The sequence below is a fragment of the Equus caballus genome, chromosome 27 (genome assembly GCF_041296265.1).
Source record: "Equus caballus isolate H_3958 breed thoroughbred chromosome 27, TB-T2T, whole genome shotgun sequence".
Taxonomy (NCBI): domain Eukaryota; kingdom Metazoa; phylum Chordata; class Mammalia; order Perissodactyla; family Equidae; genus Equus; species Equus caballus.
This window is the reverse complement of record NC_091710.1, coordinates 42,051,864-42,071,558: the sequence shown is the minus strand read 5'-3', so window position 1 is coordinate 42,071,558 and position 19,695 is coordinate 42,051,864. Positions and strand designations below refer to the sequence as shown.

The following is a 19,695-nucleotide window of genomic DNA, read 5'->3' as shown; positions in this document are numbered from 1 at the left end:
CCAAAGCTGGAACAACTTGAGGAACAAAATAAGTAAAGTAGTATGGGATTATAATCCAAAGCATAAAATAAATATCCATGCGTCCATACTGATATAAATAAATGATTGAATTAAATAAATTGGGGAGACTAGACAAATCTCCTATGCAGAAGAATTCCAAATAATTTATGTAGATGCTCCACCAGAAGGAGAAGCGTAATGCCCTACTCCTTAAGCATGGGCTGCACAAAAGTACTTCCTTTTGAAGAATACAGTATGGAAAAGGGAGAAAGAAACTATACAGTGGAGAAACCTGCAGGTTCGCCCTCAGCCAGGAGATCAAGGTCAACATCAGCAGTGACACCTCATGTTGATAGTATGTACCCTTGATATGACGTGATGAGAATGGCACTTCACCTCTGTGGTCTTCCTCCCCGAAACCCATAACTCCAGTGTGATTATGAAACAAACACCGGACAAATTCCAACAGAAAGACGTTCTACAAAATACCTGACCAGGACTCCTCAAAACTGCCAAGGCCCTTGGAAACAAGGAAAGTCTGAGAAATGTCAGAGCTAAGAGGAAACTAAGAAAACATGATGACTAAATGTAATACAGTATTCTGGATAGGATCCTGGAATGGAAGAAGGGCATTAGGCAACAACTAAGGAGATATGAATAAAGTATCACTTTAGTTAATAACGTATCAATGTTGGTCCATCAATTGTAACAAAGTTACTATATTAATGTCAGATGTTAATAATAGGGGAAGTTTGGTGTGGGGTACATGGGAACTCTGGTCCCAGCTTCACAATTTTTCTGTAAATTTAAATTTGTTCTAAAATACAAAGTTTGGTTAAAAAAACGGATATTTTGTTTTGACCTGAAGGGTTGTCCTCATGTCCATTTTATTTTTATTCTGGTATGAACTGTCCAACAGTTATTAAACACAACGCTACCTGTGACACATGCCAATGCTCTTCTAACTCAGGGGGCCATGGGCTAGCTTTGTAATTGTATGAATCTTGCAGCCCCCAGAGCTAGCTACCTTGGGAAGTTTTCCTTCCTCAATAACTCAAGAATGGGGAAATTTGCAGGGAAGAACTTGGTTTCTCCAGGAAAAAGAGAAGTGGAAATAACAGAAAAGAGGGATAATGTCATGAAAAAAGGAAAAATAAATAGTTGGACCAAGAGACTCAGGGAGGCCCTCAGCCCAAGCACTGAGGACAGAGGAGTTTCTTCTTCTCTTTTCCATTCTAACTCAAGGTCAAGTGAGCTGCATGTCTCCATGGTTACAGGAGGGATTTAGAGGGTCCCTAGGGTCTCCTACTCCATGATGCCCCAGGATACAGCCCAGGAATGAGAGTGGCATTAAGGAGACCTGAGTTACCTTCTGACAGCAGTCTCTGCATTTGAACCTACAAGAGCTGCTCACATCTTTTGGAGTCCATCTTGGATAGGTGAGAGAAGAAGGCTTTAAGATCCGTGGGGTGTTTTGGCATTGTCATTATTAAAGCATCTTTTAAATAGTACTTCTTATTTCAGAGAAAATTAAAGTATCCAAAAACAAATAAAAATTTAGTCAGAGAATGATGACTTTCCTGGAAGTGATTGTTTCATTTCCTCCAGGTAAACGGTCCTCTTTGATTTGTCAGGGGATGGATCCTGTTTCATGTCATCATGGGCTGATCTGACTAATACTAATTTTATTTTTTTAAGAAAGCAAATGCAATACATATCTAAATTTAGGCTATAAAAATATATCCTTGAGGAATGGATAAGCATTATGTGGACTCCATTTTTCTGATAGTAAGTTAAGCACAAGAGAAGATTTTTAAGTGACTGATTTTTGCATTCTTAAGTGACTAATGAGGTCATTCTTGAAAGAAGATCCTTTTATGATTTAAAGAAACATTTGCATATGCACAAACTTGGTGTTATTTTCAACCTGGTATTTTTACTCTTTCTCTTTCCCTGTTTTATTATGGATGATGATTGTTTTCAAAATATTGAACTCTTTATACCTTGATGTTTTCAGTGAGAATCTCCTTGTGGGATGGTCTGAATTGTTTTCTCTAGCATCTCCATTTGAGCATCTTCCTGTTTCTGCCCTACTGTGTCAGTTTTGGGATATCAAAAGCAGATATGCTGAGGGGCCAACCTGGTGCCAGAGCGGTTAAGTTCGCGCACTCCATTTTGGTGGCCTGGGGTTCACCGGTTCAGATCCTGGGCACAGACCTATGCACCACTCCTCAAGCCATGCTGTGGCAGGCGTCTCACACATAAAATAGAGGAACACAGGCACAGATGTTCATTCAGGGCCAATCTTCCTCAGCAAAAAGAGGAGGATTGGCAACAGATGTTAGCTTAGGGCTAATTTTCCTCAAAAAAAACAAATCAGATATGCTGATAAGTGCTACACTATGAAGAGTGAAGTCAGTATTAAAACGCAGTGCCTACATATAAGACCCCAAGTTTTGTTATTGTTAGCTTTTCAAATGCTTTACTCAGTACGGGATCAATTACGGTCATTCTGCCAGTCACCTCTTAAAAAGCAAATTGTTTCTTTAATAAAAAGCCTATTTTGTTAAATAAAAATACGGTTATAAAATTTTCAAAATGAAATTTGATGGTAATTTAATTTTATAATGAATACCTATCTATAAATCTCACTAAATTTAGTCTGACTAAATTTTTAGCGAGGTCACAAATTCATTCTCACGAAAATTCTCCGAATGAGTTCAGAAACCTTCCCACGAATAAAGTGACACATTAAACCTTAGTTTCCTGGGTGGCTTAGCATCTATAATGGCCATAGAACCATGAAGATCTTTCTGAGATTGGTTCATGCAAGTTCATCTACAACTATGTGGGTCTCCCAATTGGTCCTATTTTCCTTGGAGATTGTTTACCATTTCTGGAATCCTAACGATCTGAGTGTAATTCTTGATGTCTTTAATGAGAAAAATAATACCAGAAAAAATCCAGTGTTCAGCCAACACAAATTTACTTGATCAACAAAAGAAAGGAATGTTTTCAGATCCTGGGCTTGATTATTTTTATTTTAGATATGACATATTTGCTGAACAAAGTTTATAAATTTCTTCCTCTCAATCTGCCCTACCCCTCCTCAACACATACACACACACTACTTGACAACCCGGCCCCATTTGACTGTTAACATACATATCAGCTCTAGGTCACCAAGCTTTTCTGAAGGAAACTGACTGCTGAGTACTTCTTTATTCTCAGTGTACACTACATTACAAGTAAGAGTCCTGAACTTCCAATGCTTACAATGTTCCCTAGGAGTGTATCAGCTGAGCAGGGAAAAAAAAATATCTCGAAGTTTATTATTTTTCCACCAATATATTTGACACCACCTTTGGAGAGCAAACAAAAGACATACTGTCAAGCGGACAGACCTGGACAAAATGTTACTGTTTGTTCCTCAAGAGCACAGAGGTATATTTAAGCAAAGAAAGACATTCCGTGGCTCTCCTGGGACTTCCTTCCTTCGGCTGAATTATACCAACATGTTCACACCACTGTGGTTCAGACGGCGTTGGAATTTCAAATGCAGACTTGTATTTGCCAGTGCTTAAATACCACAGCTATAAAAATTCATATTAGGGGTGAACCTGGCTTTAAATATCATAGGACGAATGGGAGTTGATTGGAAAAAAAGTGTGTACACATGAAATTACAGTGGAAGATATGAAAATAAGGGATGTCCTTGTTTGACAGATTCTATACTTACACAATAAAGCCCCAAAGTCGCCAGAAGTCACCTGTCTTTGGATCATGTTTCAAGGCCAGGCTCACTGACATTCATGAATCTTTTGGCAAAACATGGGCCAAGTTTCGAGCAAGGCTGGGTAGAATACTTCTTTCATGTGGAACCTGTGTGAAACTTCGTGGCTCTGGCTAGGTTTCACCTTGAGTTTCACATTCAAACAAACCAAAGTTTCAGAGGAAAGTTAAAGGGTGAAGAGAAACAAAGAAACGAAAAAAACAACAAAACAAGAATAAATGGCTTGCCCAAGAATGGAATGGCCGTCTGTCATCTTCCAAACCCATTTCATCCCGGGGCCATTGGATTCCCCGATGAACTTGAATCATCTTTAACATGACATTTGAACTCAGCAATGCCAAATCCAAGTCTCCTAGTACGAAGCGGGAGAATATTCTAGACCCCCAAAGGCAGGCAAGTACATGCTCGAAATAACTGGAGGATTTAAAATTTTGACTATACACGCATCACAGAAATGTGATAAGTAATATGCTCTTTATAATGCAGACTTAAGGGGGAAGAGTATCAATTAAATGTCCCTAGCTTTCGGAAATAAAAAGTTAGACTGAACGTCTCTAGGTTTTCCTGCTCTTAATCCAAATTCTAGAGATCATACGGCCTCTGCGTCTAATCTGGAGACACCTCTCCCACAGTACTCTCCAGGGCTCTACTCTCCTGAAAACTTGTCCCACAGCCACTTGCTTCCTTCCTTCTTAACAAGGTGCAGAGTACAGGGAACAGACTGTGTCAGCTCTGAGGAGCCACAGTCTTTGCGACGTAAACCGTCTCCTGAGAGAATTAGGCTCATTCCACTCCTAACCTTCAAGAGAACATGGAGGGGTTGTTTGTCTGGATTAATCAAACTCAGTATCCGGCTGGGGACTCTGAAAATCCCGTCTTGCTTGGGGTAGAGAAGAAAAGGGTAACAAATAAATGTAACATACACGTGCGTTTTCTCCAAAAGAAAGAGAGCATTGAAAGGTTGACTCAATGGCTAGAAAGTGCTACACTTTGCCTATTTTAGGAAATACATTTTTTTCATTCCTTAGCCCTCATTCAGCAGAAGTTTCACTGGCATAACAGACTTTTGGCTACAGAGCGTTTTGCTTGTCCTTTTAAACATTTTTCTTCTCTTTCTTTTTCTAATTTTTTCTTCTTTTCCTTTTCTTTTTTTTTTTCGTTACACAGACGATCACTGTGTGTTTAAAAGGCATGTTTTCTTTTGATGTGTGGTCTGTGATACGAATAAACTTCTTTGGAAAGAAGAATCTTTAAATTCCAAGGATTTCAGTGTCCGTGTTAAAAAAGCAACAGTTAGGCCCCAAGGCACATGGTAATTTTGAGGCTGCAGGGTACAAGGCAGGGGTTGCACAGACTCGTTCTGTGCGCTGTCATTTGCTGCTTGCTTTTAGACATCTGCTTGGAGGGGAGTAGAGCATAGTCATAAAGTCCACAAGGGTGAGAGAAACTTGCCATAAAACAGTCTTTCCCTTTCAGTTGGGGGTCCCTGTACTAGTAAAACCCAAGACACATCAGTAAGGAAAACCAAAATCCAATAGATTACTTAAAGGAAGTGATATAAAAGCATTAAACCAAAAAGAAGACTTTTACTGAGCACAGTAAATACCCACAATCAAAGTAAATGCTGTGTTTGAAGTTCAAGTCCACAGATCAAAGTACTGTGTAAGATGTCAAGCACGAGCATGAGGAAAGGGAGAGGAGAAGCCCAGAAAATGATCCGAAATATTATATTGTCACATTAGAGAAACCTGCTGGCAGAGACGTTCAGCTAGGTGAGGAATTCGCAAAACCGAGTCACCGAATTGTGCTGGGAACATACCAAAAGCAAAACGAACCACAACTTGTTCTAATTCCACACTAGCAATGAACAAAAGAGGGATGAAAGAAGAAAATAAAATAGAGCTATCTCCTTGTCCTTAAAACTAATATATTTTCTTTACTCAGGTGGTTGCATCTTTTTCCTTTTTTTTTCTAAATGCCCTTAGAAAGTTAAAAATAAGTAAGCAGTCTAAACAACACAATTATGATGTCTGAAAGGCCCTCTCCTTGCTCTGGCAATCAGGCTTAATTAGAGTTCTGATGCCGCTCGGTCCCAGGCAAGTCTGTACTGCGGGTCAACAGAGAGCTTCAAGCAAAAGTTTAAATTACAGTCACGAAAATGCACAGATGCTCCTGCTGTATTCTGGAACACTGCATTTACCTGGAAATCATCCGCAGCCCCCACTTACTTTCACTAGACATAAGTTATTTTAAAAAACGTTAGTCACAAACATATCACAAGCCAATAAAATAATTCCAGAATAAAAATCTTACCTACAGGCAGCTGGGTTCAACAGTTGCTCTGAAGAGAGGAAGTAGGAGTCACTGGCCTTTTACATCAAGAGATTGTTTATTTAGCCGTTTTTTAAAAGGTCTTGAACTCCAGAGGTTTAAGATTAAGTCCAATCCAAGTGTCTGAAGGAAAAAAAGGCAGGAGAGAAGGCAAATAAGAGGGGGAAAGACTCGCAGCTGCTGGGTGGTGCTACCGTTCCGCCAGCATTTGAGCTATTTTCAGCATTAACAGCAGCCGGAGTAGTCTGCGAAGGATGAAAAAGCTGTGCCTGAAACGCCACACCCCCCGGGCTGGGGGGGGGGGGGGGGCGGGGGGGGGCACAAACCAGGAAACCCACAACAACTTGGTTCACTGTGCAAATATTCATTTAAATTTGGAGGAAAACTGCCAGCACTTTTGAAAACAAAACAAAACAAAACTTGACTGGAATCTTAAAGAAACATAGTACCTTGCCATACTCCTCAACTTTTCCAAATGATTTACCTGAATCTCTGAAAATAAGATGTCCTGTGTATGCCTTATTGACAGGGAAGACTTTTCTTCTGTTATTTACCTGCTCCCTTATGTGAGTCTTAAGAAATCCTTTAGACCTCTCTGGGAGGCATATCTGTTGTCAGCCTATCCTTCTCAAGACTGAAGACAAATGGTTTATTTCTAGCAGGCACCCAAATTTCCAGTTTCATCAACTATGCTATTTTTGAAAGCTACTGGGTTAAGCTGTTGACATTTCTTATCTGTTGGCAGAGACTGGGGACCATTCAGTGACATGATGCAGACAGACGTGGATTCCCTGCTTCCCCTCCAAAGGCCCAGGAAGAAATAATTCAGATTGGCTCCCCAACAATGACCACCAAACTTTGAGCTTTCGCTCTGTTCCTAGAATTATAGAAATAAGATCTAAAAGTTGTATTCATTCATTCATTCATTCAGCAAATATTTCTGTGGCAGGTGCTTCTGAGCCTGCAATACGCCGCACTCTGAGAATACAACAGTGAGCAAAATAAACAGCTTCCTTGCCTCGAAAGGTTTACACCACACAAATGCAGCAAGAGTAAAGAAGAAAGAGAATTTTCACAAACTTTTACAGCTTCTTCTTCACATGATGAAGTCTATTCAAACCATAGCAACCAGACATGGAGATCTTTCGACTATGACTGAGGAGGATACTATGCGTCATCAGACCAGCTCCTGGCTTCCATTGCCTCATCATGCCTTTTACAACGCCCCTAAGAAGGAAAATGAGTTATTTCCTATCAAGGAATCAGAAGTATTTTTGTCAAAGCCTTTATTCTCTGTAGATGAAATCCCCAAATTCTTTCAACTCCCTACTCCCCATAACAAAGGGAATGCTTCAGGAGTCAGAAGGCACTTCTGAGAGGTAAAGGAGGTGAAAGAAGATTCTCTGATCTTAGTCCAGTATAAAACTCCCTTGGTATCTTTTATAGTTAATATGACAAAGGTTGGTTGCTAGAGGCTCAGATCAAATCAAACTCTTTCTTTGCAATTAAAGAAAGCCACTGAAACTGATTGTAGGAAATACTGAGGATTATGCATGATGTGAAAATAAAAAAGGTTACGTGACTGCTATTTCAAGGCCTATAGCAAAATGCGAAATCTTTCGGTGCAATACACTTATATTAAAACTATGCTGATATTTAAATTAAAAAAATGAACTACAACTTAAGTTTGAAATATTCCATCAAAATTTAAAAATGAGGTTAACCTTATTTAAAAGAGCATGCAGCAGGGTCTAAAAAAAATTTCTGTAGAAAAATGCATTTTTCTCTTCACTTATTTTAAATGGTCATATTTTAATATGTCTCAAATACCTGTCTGTTTAAAACAGAGTATTTACTTGGTTAAAATGATAAATGGTAATTCTGGCAAAAAACTGAGAGACTAGCCTCAGAGAGAAATTTTTTAAATGTTTTTACTTGTTCCCCCCTTATAGTAGTTTATAATGACAAGGAAAATACATTTAAAAATTGGCCTTCCGTGAGAAACTATGGAAGTTAAAGAAATAAAGATTAACTGACTACTAAGTCAACCATTATTTTTAAATGCCAAACTGCCTTCTTTCCACATTAATACTGAGAAAAGCCCAATTTAACTATTTATGAGTCATTTTATGTCCAAATCTGCACTTGAATGAACAGGTGGTGGCTTGCTGGATGCTTCCATTTCGGATGAAGGCTGTCCTGCCACGTGACTCACCATGCTGTTCCCCATGGATCCCGCGACTCTCCCGACAGCCTGTCAATAAGCACCTTTCCACAAATTTGATGTCACAGAGGAGCGCAAGTTGGACTTTAGGCACATTTTACCAGCTTAGAGGATCGTGAATTTGGACTTCTCTACTTACTCAACTACTATGACTTTGATAAGCTATTGATGTCTTAGCAATTGTACTAATGTTAATGATTTTATTTATATTCTTTCTCTCTTTTCTGTTTTTACAAATAGATTGATTTAAAATAATTGGAAAAAACTTAGAGTGGGCTTCTTATATTGGTGAAACATTAAATAGAGCTTTGGCATAACCCATCCTTTATATAAAATAGGGATGGCAATAGTACCAAACCACAGAGTTGTGATAAGGCTTATATAAATAATGCGCATAAAATGCTTAACAAAGTAATGCCTGATACATAGCAAGCATTCAGTAAAGGTTGATGATGTTATCACCACTCTCAGTCTGGAGCTTGGCTGTCCAATATGGTGGATACAGGTGGCTATTGAGCACTTAACATACGGTTGGTCAGAACTGAGATGTCATATAAATGCAAAATGCACACTGGACTTTGAATACTTAGCATGACAAAAAGAATGTAAACTATCACCTTAATTTTTTTATGCTGATATATGTTGAAATGATAATATTTCAGACATATTGGGTTAAATAAGATACTTTGTTAAAATTAATTTTACCTGTTTCTTTTTACTTTTTAAGATGTGATAACTAGAAAATTTTAAATGACATAGGTGGCTTGCAGTCTATTTATGTTGGGCAGTGCCATCTAGGCCAATGGTTCTCAAACTAGGGAGCAGCAGAGTCACCTGGAAGGCTTGTCAAAACACAGATTGCTGGGTTCCACCTCCAGTTTCTGATTTAGTAGGTCTTGAGAGAGGCCTGAAATTTTGCATCTCTAACAAGTCTGCAGGTGATTCGGGACCACACTTTGAGGACCACTGGTCTTGAACCTTGCTGCCTAAATAGTGGTCCATGGACCAATATCAAAGTCATCACTTGGGATCTTGTTAGAAATGCAAACTCTCAGGCCTACCCTTACCTACTGAACCAGCAAGTACATTTTAACAACATCCCTGAAATTTCAGAGAAACTGGTAGAGAGTAGTGTCTCTCATCCCTGGGTACATATGACACTTACCTGGAAAATTTTTTTAAATACCTGTACCCTGCACCCAACTCTACAGAGTTTGCTTTATTTAATCTGGATGAAACCCAAGCATCTGCATATCTAAAGATCTCCACAGGTGATTCTAATGTAAAAGCAAGCACTGAGAGTTTGATCAGCTGTGCGGCCCATCAGATGAGATGCAGAGGGGCCAGGATCCAGAAACCAGACACGTTCCTCCCAGTGAGGAGCAGACACTTGGGGATTGTCAGGTGCTGAGAGGACAAGACCTGAACAGATGTTGGAAACCACACAGCAAAGGGGTTGGGTGAGTGTTACAGCCAGCAAGAGGACTCTGGCCTGAGGCATTCTGTGCTTTTGCAGGTCTGACAGAGGTCCCCAGCTGTGTGAGGTTTGGAGTTCAAGGGAACACTGAATAAGGCAGAGCACAGCCTTGGTCTTGGAGGAACTAGAACACTAGGCAAACATCTGGGCAGAGATCCAGGCTCCGAAAAATAAGATAAAGACCTAGTTACAAGAACCCTGGTGCAAGTCACGAGTGGGACCAGCCGCCATGTTAACTGAGGTTCTTAAACTCTCCGTAAGAACAGGATTGGTTTCGGAGGCTCGAGTGGGAATAATCTTTCAGAGATGAAGACGGGAAAAAAATGGATGGAAGTGTTGAAAGTTGGTTTACTTGTACATTTCCTTCTCTCCCTCCATAGCACACATAAAAATTGAGACAGTTCTCAGCTAAGTATTGGTTGAACTAAAACAATGTATGAGAAGGCAGAGTTGACACAGACCAAACCATCATAGAGGGTGTTTATAACTCAGGAGAGGAGCTTCTTAACTCACACAGCTCTCCAATTGTTAGAACCCACAAGAAAGATTGGTATTTTGGAGTAGACAGGCCTTCTGTTATTCTTCAGAGCACCTCTGTCCCACCCTTAAATAAGTGAGCACACTATTTTCAACGATCTCACCAGTTTGCCGAATGACTCCTCATTTTTTCAAGTGGCACCAGATAATTGTGTGTTCCAGAGGGCTTCATAAAAATAAAATCCCCACTATAAGAGAGAATGCGGGCTCACATTGGTAATATTTAAAATTCCCAATTCTTTACGCAGAGGCCACTTGAGGTTTCACTTCTCACTTGATAGGTTGGTTGTTTCAGAAAACTTTAAAAAATGCGCAATGCTTAAGCGTCTGGAGGCAGTGTGTCTGGGTTTGAATCCTGGTCCTGCCACTTTTGTGTAGCGTTGGGCCAGTTACTTCACCTTCCTGTGCCTCAGTTTCCTCTTCTATAATAAGACCTATCTTATTGAGTTGTTGTGAGGATTAAAATAGCTGCTATTTGAAAAGAATGTAGAAAACCCTGGCACTCTGTAAATGCTATTGTTGGTTAAATAACTAAAATGTACTAAAATAACTGTGCAAGTTTCCTTATATGGCCAAATTTAGTCATTTTTTTCAGATACCATGATGATTTCCAGGGACGTTTATGTGTGTGGTTTCGTGAATACATGCATTTTGAGGGCCTCTTTGGGAGTTGTTTAAATTTTTTTCCCAAGAGAACTCGGAATTCCCAATTGATTCCTCATCACTTCCTACTGTTTGAGAGGATCCCGGTAGGAAGGAAGTGAATGAAGTTTTCCCATGGATATTGTTTTCTAGGTGACATTTTTTCCCCCTGAAGTCCTTTGAAAAGTGAGTTGTACTATAAATGTTTGAAGGCTTCCCTGGCCCATGTCAGTTTAGTAGCATTGTCTAATATTCCAGGAGAACAATGTGTCATTCTCCCAGTCAAATACTTTAGTGCTTGGGGGGAGGGGGGGGGAGGCAGCGAGACTGTCTGAAACACTGGCATGAGTTTCAAAGGTGGATTGAAAAGACAGTCAGATTCTCATAGTATAGAGACTATAGAAAGCAGATCCTGCTGATTAAAGGAAGGGGTGGACCCCTGAAGTCAGGCATGTTGGATGAAAAAGGAAGGTTAGATTAAGTGTCATAACATCTTTTATGCCTGTCTGCTTCAACCGCATGAAACAAAGTAAAGCATACGCAACAAAAATGATGACGCTTGGGAGCATCATGCACGTACTTGGTGTCAGCCAGGCCATTGACAGGAGGCTCAGAACGCTGAGTGTTGACCAGCGAATAAACGCACTGAGTGGAGAAACCCAAGCCCAAGAGCTGACCAATTAGGCAAGCCCTCTACACTTGTGCCCTGAGATGGAGGCAGAGGGCTTGGGCTATAAACCCCTTCCCAACTCTAACATCTCCACTTTTGCTTGGGTTTGTATGAATTGCATTTGGCAAACCCCACTCCCCATAATCTACATCTAAATGTGTAGTTATTCGAAAGTCGTCAAACCACATGCCCAATTATTTCTACTACCTGGTTACTGATATGAAGCAAATGTATTTTAGGAGGTGATTTGCCATCATATGTGCCGTTACACAATCTAGGACTAGAGTTTACCAGATAAGGGGAAAATCTTAATGAACAGTTGAAGAACTATTACCAAATGCAAGAGATTATATAGAAATAACTTCTTAAAACCTTTGTTAAAGCTCACTTTTCTAGTGAAAACTTGACTGTTTTTAAATGTACTGTCTGAATCCCATATGTATTTAAGAAGTGTCTCTGCTGTTTTATATAACCATGACTTAGCTTTTCTTGATATTTATATTCCATTGGAATTGAGCATATGCAACAGTTGCTAAATATGGTATAAAAATCTTTAAGATAAGCCTTCTTAAAGTGGCCTATTTAAAGCTCAATCTGGTATCTTCTCACGTCTCCACCCACCCCTCCCTTCCCTCCTTCCAGCTCCATTTCTTCCAGCTTCTCTGGTCTTCTTTCAGTTCCTGGAATGGGCCACATTCAGGGCCTTTGTGGGCGCTGTTCCCTCTCGCTGTAACGCCTTCCCTGCTCAGCAGGTAATGCCAGGCCTCCTCCAGCCCTCAGCTGAAGTGTCCTTTCCGCAGGAAGGGCTTCCCTGATTCAAATTTTTTGTTCTTCACTCTTAAAGAATCACATTCCTCATTCCCTTGAATGTCAAACTCAGTTGTATTTATTTGAATGACCAATTAATGTATTTCTCCTCCATTAGTCTAGAAGCTCCCATTTCCCTTCTCTTGCTTTCCCCACACACGTACTACATTTGTGCCTGACACCAAGTAACTGCTCCATATGTACTTGTTGAATAAATAAGGAATTAAATAATTCCACAGAAGGCGTAGTAAGCAACACACGATGCCATTTTTGTAATATATTTATCAGAACTTATGAAATAAAAAGTATCTTATGCAGTAAAAAGCAAAAAATGATGTATTCTAATTAAGCAGCCATTTCCAACCAAGAAAATTCTCTGAAACTACTGCCTTGTAGTTACATAGTCAGTTTAACAGCTGTCATCAGAGGCAGATGCTACATGTCGTCCCCTCAGGATATAGTTATTCTGTTATCTTAATAATTTGTTTTTTAAATGGGTTTGAAATAAATCAAGTTACCTGCACTCGTATAGTATATTTCTGGATCTTTTTCAGAATCACGTAACACTCTATTAGGGTGTATTAATCACTCAGTTGAGGTCCCTGATAAAAATTTCTTCTGACTAGGGTTATTTAGAGAATTACATATTTGTCTGTATTGCGAGACAGTTACGCCACCTGGCTCTCTACAGGCCACATCTCATAGTTTATACCATAGTTTATGAGCAGACAGACAGACAGGCTTGAGTGTCACACCAATAACGCTACTTGGTCAGGCCATCATCACTCCTGTGGCATGAAACCCTTTCTTGTGTCCATATTGTGCATTAGTTATAAACGAATTACTAGTCACTGACAAGTAGCTGGGAGATTTGCAACCTTGTTCTCTGGCAAAGGGGCATGTGATCGCAACAGGAGAGGAAAGGAGAGCTTTACGGGGCCTGGGCTACAGAGCAGGAGGCCGAGGCCGGGGGCCCGTCTTTGCCATGTTGTCTTGGAAGAGGCTATGTAATGTTCTCTGCTACCATGGGCAGAGGGATGCTTGTAATAGCTAAGAATGTCTGAAGGTGTCCTAGTTTGTACATGCTTTTTATAAATTTATAAATTTGTAAAACACTTTGAAATCACCAAGGCACAGCATGAAAAATATCTTTTCTGAGGCATTCAAAAGATGAATTAATTAACCCAGGCATCTATGGCACATTTCCATCATTACTGTGACCACAAAAATTAATCTTGCGAGGATAGTCACACACATAAATAATACCCAGAATGTTGGAAAAATGTCCTTGAAACTTACAGAGACGAAGGATGAGTAAAGAACAATAAGGACGTGCTGAGCAGCATTCACGAGTTAGAAGGGACTATAGATTCATTATAGGGAGCACATAACAAAAACTTCTTCCTAAATGAATGCAGGTTGGAAACGGGACCCTTCAGAGATTGCACATAGTAATATTTTCTGTGTTAGCTGCCCTCTAGTCCAGACCTTCCTGTCTCTTTGTGCGACCTACTGGTGTGGGTTACAGATATTGCTACAACATTGATCCCTTCAGTTGTCAGGTAGCCAGGTGAGGCCTGAGGCGGCTGGAGCTCCCAGACCAGTCACCTCCAGGCATCAGCAAGCTCACTGGTTCATTTCAGTGTGCCTACAAATATTCTCACTTTTATGTATGCCAGATATAGAAAAGCTTGGGAAAGAATACTCTTACCAGCAAGGTCAACCTACTAACAACAGCAACAATAGTCCTATTCAGAATAGGAAATACAAGAAATAAGAAGGTATGGGAGAGGCAGGTTATAAATGTCAAGAAATGAGTAATGATATCTCAATTTTACAAAAAAAGGGGAAAAATCTTAGTTTAGACTCTCAGACTGAGGCAGAACTGGACTGGTCTCCAGCGGAAGGCATGAGAGAGTTGATCGTGCCTGTAGTGATAGACATTTTGTGTTCACACAGTGGGATGGAGAATGGACCTCTGAATCAAAGGAAACGCTCACATTTTTACCTTCTAGAAAATGCCTTCCTTTTCTCAGCAAGAATTTCTTTAAGGATCATTTTTGACTGAAGTTTCTCTCGAATACATTTTATTTTACAATCAAGTCACTATTTCTAAACTCATTACTTTTCTTCTTCTTTTTTTGGTGAGGAAGATTGGCCCTAAGAAAACACCTGTTGCCAATCTTCTTCTTTTTGTTTGAGGAAGATTGTCCCTCAGTTAACATCTGTGCCAGTCTTCCTCGATTTTGTATGCAGGACGCCACCACAGCAAGGCTTGATGAGCAGTGTGTACATCCGCGCCCAGGATCCAAACCCACAAACCCTGGGCTACTGAAGCAGAGCCTACTAACCGCTATGCCACTGGGCTAGCCCCATACTCCTTACTCTTTAAAATAAGTTATATATCACAGTTGTGGCACGTGCTGCTTTCTACCTATTGAGGACCCAATTTTGCTTTCTTCCTTACTACAGAATCCTGATAATATACCTAGTTAAAAACTTACCTTTCCAGATTCCTTGCAGTTATTTCTGGCCAATAAGCCCTAGGCAGGACACCTTGTCGAATGCTTCGCATACACAAGAACAGAGAACCTCCTGAGAAGAAGGCTTCTTCACACTTTGCCCTTTAACCTTGCACTGCTCCTCTTAGCTAATGGAAATGCAGATGCCATTCTGGAAGGCACATGCTAAGGGTAGAATGACGAAGTTGAACCCACCCGGGGCTTCTTGCGGTTTGAAGCAAACCAACCTCTCACCTGGTTAAATGGCCGCATTGAGGTAATCTGTTCCTGGAAGCTGGAAACATACCTGACACAATTATCTAAAGACAACTTCGTTACAGAGGCTGGCTGAAAGACAGTGGTAGACTCTTAGCCCTGCCATTGAGATATCAAGTAAAAAATAGTTTCAGAAGTTTTGAAAGAACTTCTACACATCAACGAGCAGCCTTCACAGCAGTTGTGACATCCAGTTTCAGGCCCATTATCATCTCCTCGTGGAATGAAAATTGCCACAAAAAACAGAGGCAAAATGTTTGAAGCTCTAGGAGCTGCCTCATTTCCATATTTTTGACTCTAAATACAGTAAAGTAGTTGGTTTTTTCCCTAAAACTAACATGTAGTGATGAGTGATATCAACAGAAATAAGAACATAGTAATAATCTACAGGAAATACAAGGCAGGAACTCACTGTTTATCCTGTTCTTGGTGTACACTGCCAGAGCATTGTTCAGAAAACTTTGAACAGGGTCACTTCGATGTAGCTTACTGAGCTTTTAAAACCTAAATTGGATGATGGAATTTGTCCTTGTGACAGAAAAAATGAGTTTGAAAGATATTCAAGGCTAGTAATATATTGACTTTGAATGTTAAATAACCTTTAAGATTTCTACTTAGGATTTCTTAAAATGGTGAATGCTCTCAGTCATAATGGAGGTGAAGGTATGTTGGATGAGAAGCCAATAATTCTCCAGTTTTCAATAAAACTAAAGATACAATGTGGAAGTTATTTTATGCTTTCTTGTCTCACGGTTTCTGATGAAGTACCATAAATTGAAGAAATGAACATAAATTGTCATACATTCCATTTTACAACAGGCAGTCATGAATAAATATTTTGTTTTTCTGTCCATATTTGCCAAGAGCATAATGATTGAGAACAAATTGCTGGAAGGTCTGCCACCGTCAAATTTGACTTTACACTGCTTGCACCAGGGTGGCTACTTGAATCTCCTTTCGTTTCAGTTCTCTTATTAAAAAAATAAGAATCACAGCAGTGTTTGACTTATATGACTGCTGTAAGGACTAGGTGAATTAATATATGCAAAACTCTTAAAACAATGCCTGCTACACAATAGGCACTCATAAGTGTCGGTTGTTGCTGTCGTTATCATCACTGTCTCGATGCACAACACGTAGTTAAAAGCATGGGCTTTGAGAGTAAATAGTCCTTAAATTTCTGGTTCTGTCCTTTATTAGTTCCTTGATTTGGGCATGATCTCTGAGTCTCAGTTCCCTCATCTCAAAAGTGGGGATATCATTAACTACCTAAGAGCATCATCAAGAGGATTGAAGAAGATAATGTGTGGAAAACCACACCTGGCACAGAGTAATCAGTAATTTTTAAAAATCAGGTAGAAAAAAATTCTTTGCAAATATTTTAATTGATCTTCACAAATATATGTACTTTTACTTTGGTGGTGGGGAAAATGGAATGGATTGGACACACCTAGATACTGAATTTAATTTCCTTATAATTTACTTCAGATAGCTCACATTCAGACTTTTATGGGGTTTTAAAAATTTTAATTTTAAACAAGCATTCATGGACTTGTCAAACAACTGGATTAAGAAAATCCGCCCCCTAAAAAGAAAATTCCCTTCTTTGCTAACGACTTTGTCTATGGTTGACATAACAGCCTCTTCAAAGCAACAACATTATCATCATCTGATTTGGTGAGTAGAAGAATGTTGAAGAGAAAAGATATTAGCATTAAAAGGAATAACCCGGAAGAAGGAGAGAAGAATTGGCTTTGTAAGTCCCTGTAAGAGTCTACCATTTCCTTGGCAGGTGGGAGGGGCAGAGTTATAATCCTATCCATCTTTGTTACAAACACACACTAATTTATATCCACTGACTACAATGACAATGAATGATAATTGAAGTATCTTTCTATTGTAGCGAGGATTACATTGCAGGAGAAAAGGAACAAGACTTCGGAGTCAGGCAGAGCTGACCTCAAGGTTGAGCTTCCCCAGTGGCAAATTTGGCCTCTTTGGGCAAGTTCCTCAACCTGTCTGAGGCTTGGTTTTCTTATGGATAAAATGCAGACAGCACCACCTACCTTTTTGGGAGCCTTTTGCGAGGCTTAAATGAGAGGCTGGGTGAAAACCAGTAAGTCAGTCTAGCGCCTGCTGCAGAAGAGGTTTTAATATATCATTGTTGCTGTCTACCTTTTTCTTACTAGACTGTAGGCTCCTTGAGGACAGGAAACCCTTTAAAAACATAAGCAGAACCAGCTCTTAGCATAGGGTCTGGTCATTAGAAGGTACTGAATGAAGATGTATTGAACGAAGCAAGACATGGTTACCCTGAATGGAAAAGTAAACAACGAAAGCGCACAGAAGGCTTGACTTGTTTCAGTGAAAATAACTGAGGGAAACAGGCATTGACAAATTGAACTGATGTTCTGGGGAGCAGATTTAAGTAAAAAGTAAATCCAAGACAGCATTTTCCTCACACGATGTCTTTAGAAGGGAAGGACAAGCTGAGAGAAAGGTGGTCACAGTGATCACTATGCTACCTGAGGGGATTATAAATGGCACCTTCAAATGTGGCTATTTCTATATATCACTTATATTTACTTCCTTTGTAGACAGATGGTAATGACCTAGGTCCATGATTTCTGTGAGCTTCGTCTGATTTCTTCTTTAATCACAGGAGCTTTTATATAATGCTCAGATCTTCTGATTCCTCTCTGCCCCTCCCACATTCTCTCTTTCCTGCATTGGGGGAGTGTCTCCACCTTGGGGACTCATGAGGTTTTATGCCTTAATCCAGTGACACTGATCCTAAAGAGGCAGGCTTTATGTATTTGTCCTACCCTAGGTCCCTGTCTACAACACTCCTCAGATATGGAATAACCTGGAAACTTGCAGCACCAATTTTGGCTCCCCATATTTCTTACCTTTCATTTAACCTTGAATCATAGCTGGAAGGAACATTACAAAACCTACCGAATCATCCCCTTTACATTTTGAAAGTTAGGGTGCAGGGGATCACTTTATAGGAAAAGCTTACTAGGACCAGGATCTGAGAAACACTGTCCCAGTGGGGGTGAAAGGACATAAACAACATTGACAGCATATTCTAGGCAGGAGATGGAGTGAGAATTCCCACTGGGTCCTGTCAGTCTGTACCACGAACACCACGGCTACAACAGCACCAACTGCTATTTTCTTTTGCTGGGAGCAGCTTTGAGAGAGACTTGTTATTCAAAGCCCTGATGAACTAAATTAGAGGTTAATGCCACCCACAATAGTAGACTCATTTAAGTATCAAGTGATTGCTTCAACTTCAACAAAAAGGTTCTTAGAGAGAAAAGAAAATAGACACGAACACGAGAAAAGATGAGATTCCCGATAATTTTAGTGAGAAGGCATTCAGTGGGGGAAAGAAATTAACAGACTATATCCTAAAGAGAAATAAGCAAAAATTGGAGCTTGTAAGTTCAATACTAGGGACATTTTAATTGAGGCATAGCCAGACACTCGAGTGAAATAAAGATGCTGGAATTGATCAATTATCTAAGGAGAATAACGCTGTTTACGATAATTAGAAAAATGGCTCCAAAAATGAGAGAATTCTCAGTGAGAAATTATTTTTATTCATGCAGGGCTTGCTTAGTAAAACTCTCCTAAAAAACAGAAACCTGCAGCTGAGTTCATTTTATAGCATTATATTTGGGTACATTTACTCGGCAAGTCTTACAATTATGCCCTGGAATGAATCTTACCTGCAAAGACAGATAAAGAGGACTAAATTCAGACCGCCTTTAGATTTGCGTATACAACGTTGGGTAAAAGAAGAAAGAACTGGAAAGGTCTTAACAAACGGTGCCCATCACTTGCGGCCAAACCTGAGCTATAAATTGCAGCAGCTTGACCATTCTGTAACCCGAACTCTGTTTTCGTGTTGCTGATTAAGATCTATCCACTTGGCCTCTTTTTAAAAGACTTGCGCACATTTGAACACATCGTTGAGACTCCAAACTGGACTTGGGTGCCACATTCTATTTTGGGTAACCACAAAGGTGTCAGAAATTTCAGGTAGTAACAAACACCACTACCTGCAGACTGAAGAACACGAGCGGATGAATACCTGATTCCCGGGTTTCAGGGCACACCCAGGCTGCAGGCGCCAATTATTCTTTGGGGTGTTTGGCTTACAAATCTAGACCAGGTTACGTGCCTTTGTTCTGATGATTTTATTCTTCCAGTTAACATAATATTGCTCTATTTTTTTATTCTTCAAAAATCAGCTTACATTCCTTTTTTTTTTTTTTGAGGAAGATTGGCCCTGAGCTAACATCCGTGCCCACCTTCCTCTACTTTATATGTGGGACGCCTACCACAGCATGGCGTGCCAAGCGGTGCCATGTCTGCACCTGGGATCAGAACTGGCGAACCCCAGGCCTCCAAAGCCAAACATGCACA

At 40.0% G+C, this 19,695-nt stretch overlaps 1 protein-coding gene across 45 annotated transcripts in view; it reads right to left on the bottom strand.

Annotated features, from left to right (window-relative positions):
• Positions 1-19,695, bottom strand: part of SORBS2 (sorbin and SH3 domain containing 2) — a 332,703-nt gene that overhangs the window by 169,958 nt on the left and 143,050 nt on the right. For 34 of the 45 annotated variants that reach the window (XM_070253148.1, XM_070253152.1, XM_070253122.1 and 31 more), the window contains exon 2: positions 6,107-6,247. The gene's annotated coding sequence lies outside the window, so the exon portion shown is untranslated. Of the gene's footprint in view, positions 1-6,106; positions 6,392-19,695 lie in introns of those variants that run through there. The other 11 variants (XM_070253146.1, XM_070253149.1, XM_070253151.1 and 8 more) reach the window with 5 other exon arrangements.